The following is a 9,864-nucleotide window of genomic DNA, read 5'->3' on the forward strand; positions in this document are numbered from 1 at the left end:
CTAGTCTCACATGGGCTCTTGGAGGGACAGCGGACCTCCATGCACCAAGCTACACCAAAGGTTTTTTGTTTTGTTTTGTTTTCCCGTGTCTTGTTCAGCCTGGAGGTGCTCTGACTGATGGTGACTGGTAGAACTGGTTCTACTGACCCGTCTGGCTCCCGCTGTCCTCAAGATCTGAGCTTCTGCCAGGCAAGGGGAGCATGGGAAAAGTCACATGGCAGATCCTGGTACAAGAGAAGAGAATGGGCCAGCGTGAGCTGAGTGTGCTGCACCCAAGGATGCCCAGGAAAAAATAGCTACTGCTGTATCTTTATGAACAAACACAAAGCAGGTCACCTCAGCTTCTTGTGAACGATGCAGTGGCCCGAATTCACCCAAATGTTCAGGCCTATAATCTGAAACTCTGCTCAGAATAATAAACGTGGCTTCAAGAAGGTGTTGATCATGGCAGGAACCAAAATACTCAATAATAAACTCCAGTACTGCCTCCGTCAAAGTGGGTCGTCTCAAGCATCACATACAAAGGACTTCACAGTGGGCTCCTGGCCCATTGGCTCATTTGTCTGGCAGGATTTTAGTGCCGAAAGGAACACTTGTCAGGTCCTTGGCATTGCCCAGCTGGAGTCTTGAAAGTTCCTTAGGGAAAAATAATGAAGACAAGATTGGACACAGTAACCCAGCATTCAAGGTGCCAGAGATGTTGTCTTTATGGAAAAGCCCAAGCCTTCGTGTCCTGTTGATTTCAGCCTACCAACTAGAGGAAGGTGCCTTGGTTGTCATAAGACCATCCACTGAACAAAGAAAGATGGCTGGCGGATCATTTAAGACCCAGTTCCAGTGAGAGCTGCGTTTCGAGCTGGACGTAGTCTCTGGGAGGCCTCTTTTTACCAAATAGTGATTTGCCAGTGGGAAGTGTCAAAACGCTTGTGAGTCACCGAAAGCTTTCAGCGATGTAGGACTTGTTTGGAAATCAACACTGACACAAGTGTTCCCTTACAACAGCGGTTCCAATAAAAGAAAGGAGGACTCACTGTGGAGTTGAGAAATCTCTTAAATAAGTTAGGTGTCATCCATTCAACACATGCTCATAACAGGCCTATTATGTGCTCCAGGGAGGTACTGCATTAAAAAAAAAAAAAAAAAGGCAGGAACTTTGACATTTTTATTCCTATTTTGAAAAGTTTTTACATTTCTCTCTTTATCTCTGAGAATTTGATACATGTTTACAATGAAATTTGATCACATGTACCTCCCCATTCTCCTTCCAATTCTTCCCATGCGCCCCCACTGACATACTCCCTCCCAACTTCACATTTTATTCTGTTTTTGCTTGCTTACTAGGTCAAGTTTGTACTGCTCACGTGTGAAGGAGGTAGAGCCACCCACTGCAATATGGGAAACCGACCAGTGACCACACGTCAGGAAAAGAATGATTTGCCCTCTGCCAGCAACTCTCCACACTACCAGTAAGTAGCTCCTCAGCCAGGCCTGAGGCCGGGAGATCATCTGCTCCAGAAATTCGGTTGACTTGAAGAGGTCTTGCGAAGGTAGCCACAGCCGTTATGAGTTCGTACTTGAAATAGCAGAAGACATTCACGGCACGTGTCTCCATGGTTTGGCTCTTATATTCCCTCTGCTTCCTCTTTTACTGAGCTTTGATGGAGGTGAGGCTAGAGATGTCCCTTTAGGGATGATCACTCAGTCTCTTATTCTCAATTCTTTGACCAGTTACAAATCTCTGCGTTGACTGCTGCCCACTGTAAAGAGAAGCTTCTCTGACCAAGGATGAGAGGAGTTCAGGTCTGTGGGTATGAACATAAATGTTTAGAAGACAATTTGATGGCATAACCATTTAGCAGAACAATAAATAGCAGGTTCTACTCTACGACCTATGGCCTGTCCAGCCATGGCTTTTGACCAGAATTACAGGACAAAGTAAGGAATCCCCATCTGTGGAATAAGCCTCAAATCCAACCAGCTACATCCTATAACAGCTGCACCACTATTGCCCACCAGTAGGTGTATGTTGTCTGACAGGTTGGTGTTGAACCGAGCAAGGACTAGTGCTGGGTAAGATCACTGATCTCTTTTCCCAACAGCCTGCCTAGCCCCTTCCTTCCAGTAGTGTGAAAGTTAGCCACGGGGAGGAAATTACCCACAGCATTTTTATTTTTATGGTGGGCATTTTCTCACATCTCTGGCTGAGGATATGCCCAGAATACTTACATGTCAAGTTACCGTCATGGAGTTATGTCTAATCTTGTTTCCTGTGGGTTCTGAGGTGACATTTGGGAAGCAGAGTTCATTCCCTCTATCTCCTTGCATCCCACATCCATAGGCGATAGACAGACAGTTATGCAAATGCAGATCTATTTTTCCAAAGATGGTCAGAGGAAAGGTCACACTACTATCTACTGCTTCTCACTAAATGGAAGGTGAGAAAGACCACACTGGAACAGAAAAGAAAAATGGATGAACTATGAGATATAGTTATAAAGATTAAAATGAAGTGAGAGAAACAGGGAGAATGTCAGCCTTACATCCTTGAGGAAAAAATATGCTGTGTGGCAGATGGTCCTTTTTATTTTCAAGTGACTGACCTATCATTTACTTTAAATACTAGAGCAGCACATTCAGGGAAAAAAAAATGATGAAAAGTGGAGGGCCATAAGAAATTCTATCGCTGATCACGTGACACTGAAACCAGGTTGCATGCTGAGGAAAGCTTCCAAAGAGGTGAAGGCAGGCCTAAGAAGCCACTGAGCAATCAAGGAAAGGCTTCCAACCTGCTCTGCTCCATCTCAGACACCAGCGTCACTATAGGATGAGCCTTTCTGAGGTATATAAACTACCAAAGTCAAGTTCATCCCATGGCACATCCCAGCCTGTCCCTCCCCATCTACCTGCTCTGCAAAACCCCTCTTCTCCATCTTCCAGAGTCTCGGTCTTTTCCATTCCCTCCATCATACCCACCCCGCTCACCATATCAACACTGCTCCTCTCAAAGTCTGTCTGTCTAATGTTCAGTTCTAATGCTGTCATCCCCCAAATTACAGGACCCTCCAACCAGTCCTCCTTTCTCCTTTTTTCCTCCACCATGCTGATAACTAATGACCAAGAACCAAACCAGGCATGACACAGTGTCACCCTGCTTTGGAACTACGCAGTTCTGGCCCTGAGAATGGCTCAGCAATTAAGAATACTTGGTGCTCTTCTGGAGGACCTGAGTTAGTGCCCAGCACCCATTCGAGTCCTTAACTCAACTACAGGGTATCTTACAGGGTATCTGACACCCTCTTCTGGTCTCCATGGGCACCCAAGTGTGTGTGTGTGTGTGTGTGTGTGTGTGTGTGTGTGTGTGTGTGTGTGTGTGTGTATTCAGGCAAACACATACACACATAAAATAGAACAAACAGTTCTAAAAGGACTTTAAAAAGTCAGCTGAAATGACAGGTATTTGAGGCTAACATTCCAAAGTGAATTTGGAGAACAAGATTGACAAAGGACACAAGTCACACTGGGGGGACTTCCTGGTGCCCAGCTGCTGCAGACCCCTCACCCTGTCCCATTCCTGGCCTGTATATATTTAACTATTTCTGAGCGTTAGCCCTTCGTCTTGTCCTAACCTTCTAGGCCTCACAAAATCTTGCCAAACCCTTTATGACCTAATGCTGATGTCACTTTGGTGACCCCCCCCCCCTTGCCCTGTCTCTAAAAATAGTACTCTACATACTCTTTCTATTGTGTTTACCTCTCTGCAGTATAGCTGTATCATATGCCTGTCTGTCCCTCCAAAGCCAATTTCCTCTCTTGTTACCAGCACTGAGTAGCTGGTGAACGGGTGGATAAATTAACGAATCAAGTAAACTAACTCCAGACACAACCTTCCCCCAGACCACCCTCACTTAACCTCTCTAGTCCTAGTTTTCAGTATTAGCAAGGAAATGTGCAGATGAATAATTCAAAAGTGGTAGCTACAATTACATGGCTTTAAAAACAATGCTCTCTATCAGTTAGTCATTGCCAAGTAACAAAGGACTCTGAGAAATGGAGTTGACTATGACTATTGTGTTTTGATAAAGTGGCTCCTTGCTGATCTTTCCTGGCCTCATTCCTGACTGCATTTGACTGGCTGGGATGGAGGTGCGAGATGTATTCATGGCAGGCCAGAAGCCTCGGTGCTAGCTGCTAGCTGGGCCTTGCTTCTTTTCCATCGGCCACCCATTAGCAGAGCTCATTCCAAAAAGCTCAAGTAATTATTAGTATGTTTTGATATCAAATATGTTGGAGTCCTGTTGGCCAAGGTAAAACACATGGCCATACCTACTCAATAAGGGAAGAAATTAAACTTTGCCTATTGCCATCTAGAACTGCAGTTTTTCTTTTTTCTTTTTTAAGCATGTTTTTAATTGAAGAAGAATTATATTGCTTTCCCCTTCCATTTCTTCCCTCTGGCCCCTCCCAGCTACCCTCTCCCCAAACCCTCCCATGCCTCCCAAGTTGATAGCCTTGTAGTCTTACATTCCTTTGGGTGACCAGCCAGCTCACAAATAATGGTATGAAGATTTCTTATTAATTATGGAAGCTTGGCCTCAGCTTAGGCTTTTTCCCAACTGGCTCTTATAACTTAAATTAACCTGTCTCTATTAATCTACATTCTGCCACATGGCTTGGTTATCTCTCCTCTGTGCTGTATGTCTGACCTCTTTAGTGTCTTGTTGGTGTCCCCACTTATTCTCTTTCTGCTAGGAAGTCCCACCTATTCTCTCCTGCCTAGCTATTGGCCATTCAGCTCTGTATTAAACGAATCACAGTGAGATATCTTCACACAGTGTACACAACTATCCTGTGTGTGTGTGTGTGTGTGTGTGTGTGTGTGTGTATGCACAGGCATATAAAAATACAACCTGCTGAGTTTGTTTTTGTTATTTGTGTGTATGTGGTTTGGGGGCCAACCACTCTGCATTGAACAACAAATAGGAGCTCAGCCCTGGAAGAGGCTGTTTCTCATTCTCCTGTCATTAATTGTCTGGAGTTCTTTGTCTAGGGGTGGACCTTGGAGAATTTCTGCCCCTTCTATATTAATATGGAATGGCATTTTTAATTTACTGTAACTTGATAGAAACCATAGGGAGTTTGTTTTTCTGTGGCTTCTGTGAAGGGGATTTACTTTTTGGACTTTTCCTGACTTCCCCCTGCCCCCCAAATCCCTTAACTTTAGGTTCCCATCTAATTGCATGGATTAGAGCTTCGATGATTAAAAGCCATCTTTGGTTTGGAAGAATGCTTTTGTCCTTTGACCACTTTAAATGTTGACTGTTGGTTTAAGCGGATTTATTTTTTTTACCATTAGAGGATACACTGGGTTTTTAAAAAAGCGGAATTAAGATTAATTGTGAGTGTTTTTAAACTCCTTTTGTAATGAGGATATGAGGAAATATCACATTTACATGCTGCTTTAGTCTCTTCTGTGTTGTTATAACAAAATAGTTGGTGCTAGGTACAGTATAAAGAAGGAAAGGTTTGATTAGCTCACAGTTTTAGAAGCCCAAGACCATGGGGACAGCAGCTGTTTTACTCCAATGGAGGTTTCCTGGCTGTATGACTAGTGTATTCTGTTTGTTTGTTTGTTTAAGATTTATTTTTCACGCATACAGGAGCTTTGTCTGCATGTATGCATACAGACCAGAAGAGGCCAGCAGATTGTGAGCTGCCATGTGGGTGCTGGGAACTGAATTTAGGACTTCTGCAAGAGCAACCAGTGCTTCTAGCTGCTGAGCCATCTCTCCAACCCTGATAAATGACAACAAAGCAGACATCATGGTTGGAGCATAAATGAAAGAGAAAGAGATATTATATAATGAGACAGAAAGCAAGACATGGGGAGGGAGGGGCAGATTTACCATCTTTATAACAACCCGATCTTAGCTATACGTGTTCTTAAGATATTGATCTACAAGTATCCTACGAAAATATGCTGGACAGAACTATGGCAATCTCAGTGATGACTCCAACTCCTTCTCACCTCTCTCCATACCATAGATGGTCACTCCATCTCCCAACCCAGTCTCGATTGTCCATGTGACCCAGTGAATGTGAGCCCATACTGAGAATGCCCATACCTTAGGGGTTATACTCTGAAATATATATACTAGAGCAGCCTCCTAGTGGACAAGAGGGGACAAGAAGAGAAAGGACTTCCTGCTTTCAAATTCTAGCCCAACTGCCAGCTGGCCTCAGCATTACACTAAGCCTAGGCATGCTGTGGATATTGCTCTATATAAATAAAACACTGATGGCCAGTGACCAGACAGGAAGTATAGGCGGGGCAAGGAGAGAGGAGAATTGAGGAAACAGAAAGAAGGAGGGAGAGACACTGCAGCCACCGCCAGGACAAGCAGCATGTGAAGACTCCGGTAAGCCACCAGCCATGTGGCAAGGTATAGATTTATAAAAATGGGTTAATTTAAGATATAAGAACAGTTAGCAAGAAGCCTGCCACGGCAGGGGAAGCAGAGATGGGTGGCTCTCCAGGGCTTGGTGCCTTAGCCAAATTGTTGGGTCCAGGTCCCACTGAGACTCAACTGGCTGAGACCCCCCCACTGGCTTCCGGGAAACAAACAGTCATCTTTCTTTGTGTGTGTGTGTGTGTGTGTGTGTGTGTGTGTGTGTGTGTGTGTCCATTGGGTGCCCATAGTCCTGTGGATGGGCCTGCACCCATGCACATATGGGAAGCACTAATTGGACGTGGGTTATAAAAATAAGAAGATGACATGAAGTTGGGGGGGGGATATGCTGGAGGGTTCAAGGAGGAATGAGAGGGGGGAACGGGAGGCAGATATGACCAAATACATTGTGTATAGGTATGAAATTCTCAAACAATAGAACTATCTTAAGAAAAACATTGTTAGAAAGCTAATTTGAGAAAAGAAGTCATTTGTCATCCTGAGCAATGACAGAAAGGTTGATCTCAAACGTCTATGTGTACACATGCATACATATACCCCTCCACTGTAGCTGAAGTTTTCCTGTGGCCCATGGTCAGGACAAATCTCTTTCACCCGCCATTCCTGCAACCGCTTAGACCCAAGTAAACACACAGAGGCTAATATTAATTAAAACTGCTCGGCCATTAGCCCAGGTCTACCACTGACTAGCTCTTACATTTAAACTAACCCATAATTCTTATTTATGTTTAGCCACGTGGCTTGGTGCCTTTTCTCAGTTCTGCCTTCACATCTTGCTTCCTCTGTATCTGGCTGGCAACTCCTGACTCAGCCTTCCTCTTCCCAGAATCCTCTTCTCTGCTTGTCCTGCCTATACTATACTTCCTGCCTGGCTACTGGCCAATCAGCTCTTTATTTATTAACCAATCAGAGCAACACATTCACAGCATACAGAGCGATATCCACAGTGCTAAACACATGTACATAAACATGTGTGTGAGCATACACACCTTCCCCCACCATTATCAATTATATAGTGTCTGTTGCCCTGGGGCTTTAGACGAGGTCGGTCATTTCCACATGATTTTTACCTGCTTATCGTGTAGTTCTATGTTCACTCATTTCTCTCCAGACATGTCTTCCCCTCTTAAGGGCGTACAGGGAAGGACTCTTGCCTTCACCAGGTGGGTTTTGTTGCCCTAGAGACTAAGTCAATTTTCACATGCTCTGTGTCTAATGAGTAGCACGGTCAGGACTTCTGCATCCAAGGACATTGTTTCTCCCAAGAGTTTGCCAGCTAACTAATCCTCTACATCCAGACAGCATCCTCCCCGTGGACCCAATCAGCAGGTATTCCCCAGGCCCAAAGGGCAGCAGCATCTGCCAATTAATTTAAACCTGCTCTTCTGAATGAGTTGTTGGACAACTACATGAATAGAATTGTCCATGAACTGCACTCTGAGAAAATTGTGTATTCTAGAGATTTATATTCAAGTCCAAAGCAGAAATCACACGTAGCTCAGATCTGATAAAGGGGTAGGTCACAGTACAGCCATCCTGCTAGGTTTCCTTAAGAGAGAGATCTAGTTTGTAAGGTTTTCTTTTTCTTTCCTTTCTGTCTGTCTGTTTTAAGAGAGGCCTGGCCTCGAAACCAAGAATAGCTTTGAATTCCTAATCTTCCTGACTCCACTCTACAAGTGCTCAGATTACAGCCATGCTCTACCTATTACACAACTCTTGGGCTCAAACCCACAGCCTCATGTATCCTAAACACGTGCTCTGCCAATGGAGTGACACCCCAGACCTCATTTTCTTTAGATTTTTATCTTCATTCTGGCAGTTGAAGATTGTGCCCCCTGAACAGTGTCGTTCGATTACCCCAACTTGGATTTTTTTTTCCGATTTTCCAATTAGACAAACTTATTAGACTTAGAAATGTTTGTTTATATTTTGAATGATTCAGAAAAAAAAACATTTTTAATTAGCTTTAGTAGTCTTTATAAAAGTTGGCCAGAACCAACTAAGAAGCCCTTCTGCAAAACTAGCTCAATTTTGTTTATGTCTTTATTTTACTAGCTCAATTTTAAAAGTGGCTACATTTTCAACATTCGTTTTTGACCAGGGGTGTGAAAAATTTGGCTCTAAACACAAATGGAGAGAGGGTGAAAGATCAGTTATTGATAATGTCCCTGCTTGTATTGATTTGTGGCTGGACATACTGGTTTTGAAACTGAACTGTATATATCAACTCTTGTTTTCTTTCCCAGAGCTACAAGACACCAGCTAGACCCTGAGGCTGCCGGTCACTCTAAGTCACTAACCCCATAGTCAATGACACTCTGTGCTCTTCAGAAGTAGGAGGCCCAATTCTAACCTACAATCTGTCCATTGTAAATTTTAGAAACAGTAGAAGAGTGTTAAGATCCAGTATCATCCAAATATGGACTTATCTAGTTCTTGTTGATGCCATAAAGAATACTTTCTGTAAGTGCCTGCTCTGTCCTGCGTGTTTTATATGGGCCACCCCTCTTGTCCTTATAACTCGCCTACTGAACCTGTGCTGCTTCATCAGACAATGATTTATGAGAACGCCACTTGCCCAGAGGCAAAACGCTGGTGGCCAAATGTACCTTCTGCTCAGCCCTGTCCCGGGTCCATCTGATGCTGTTGACTCACAGCATCGCTCTCTCTGCCAGCCACCTTTCCTCTCCGTACCTCAGATCAGGAAACAAAGGAACTTAGCAGATGCAGTTTTCTAAGCTTGTCTGAAGGCCATCATTTGCCTGTTTGAACATTTCCAGGCTGGGGGTACCGGGAAGTGGTAGACTGTGTTCCCTAGCATGCATGAGAAGGCTCTGGGTTTGATTCTGAGGCACTAAAGGGAGGCATGGGTTGGGGAGAGGGGAGAGAAAACAGACAGAGGAAAGGAAGAAAGAAAGAAAGAAAGAAAGAAAGAAAGAAAGAAAGAAAGGAAGGAAGGAAGGAAGGAAGGAAGGAAGGAAGGAAGAAAGAAAGAAAGAAAGAAAGAAAGAAAGAAAGAAAGAAAGAAAGAAAGAAAGAAAGAAAGAAAGAAAGAAAGAAAGAAAGAGGAAGGAAGGGAAGGGAGAAAGGAAGGATAGAGAAAGAAAAGAGGGAGGGAAGAAGGGAGGGAGGGGGAAGAGAAGGAAGGGAAAGGGACAGGCATGAAGACAAGGAACATTCTTATGTCCCCATTAGGGCATTTGGGTTAGCCTCTCAGAGACTATCAGGGTCAGGGCCCCAAGCATACTTAGCCAGTAGGAGATATTGTGTGTTGCTGTTGACTCAAGTGAACCGAAAAACTGATAAAAGACTTCCCTGATGGCATCAAGCTTCACAAACAGCTGACAAGTTTTGCGAGTTTAGCAGGTTCCCTTCGGCATGGCTTCCACGAAGTGGA

General features: G+C 44.1%; 1 long non-coding RNA gene across 1 annotated transcript; it reads right to left on the reverse strand.

The window, feature by feature from the left end:
* Positions 1-1,148: 1,148 nt before the first annotated feature.
* On the reverse strand, positions 1,149-9,378 carry LOC143269115 (uncharacterized). The gene is made up of 2 exons (XR_013045475.1): positions 9,077-9,378; positions 1,149-1,802 (listed from the first exon to the last, which is right to left on the reverse strand). It is a non-coding gene; the product is annotated as an uncharacterized LOC143269115 (long non-coding RNA).
* Between the last annotated feature and the right edge of the window lie 486 nt (positions 9,379-9,864).

The sequence above is a fragment of the Peromyscus maniculatus genome, chromosome 17 (assembly GCF_049852395.1).
Source record: "Peromyscus maniculatus bairdii isolate BWxNUB_F1_BW_parent chromosome 17, HU_Pman_BW_mat_3.1, whole genome shotgun sequence".
Lineage (NCBI taxonomy): Eukaryota > Metazoa > Chordata > Mammalia > Rodentia > Cricetidae > Peromyscus > Peromyscus maniculatus.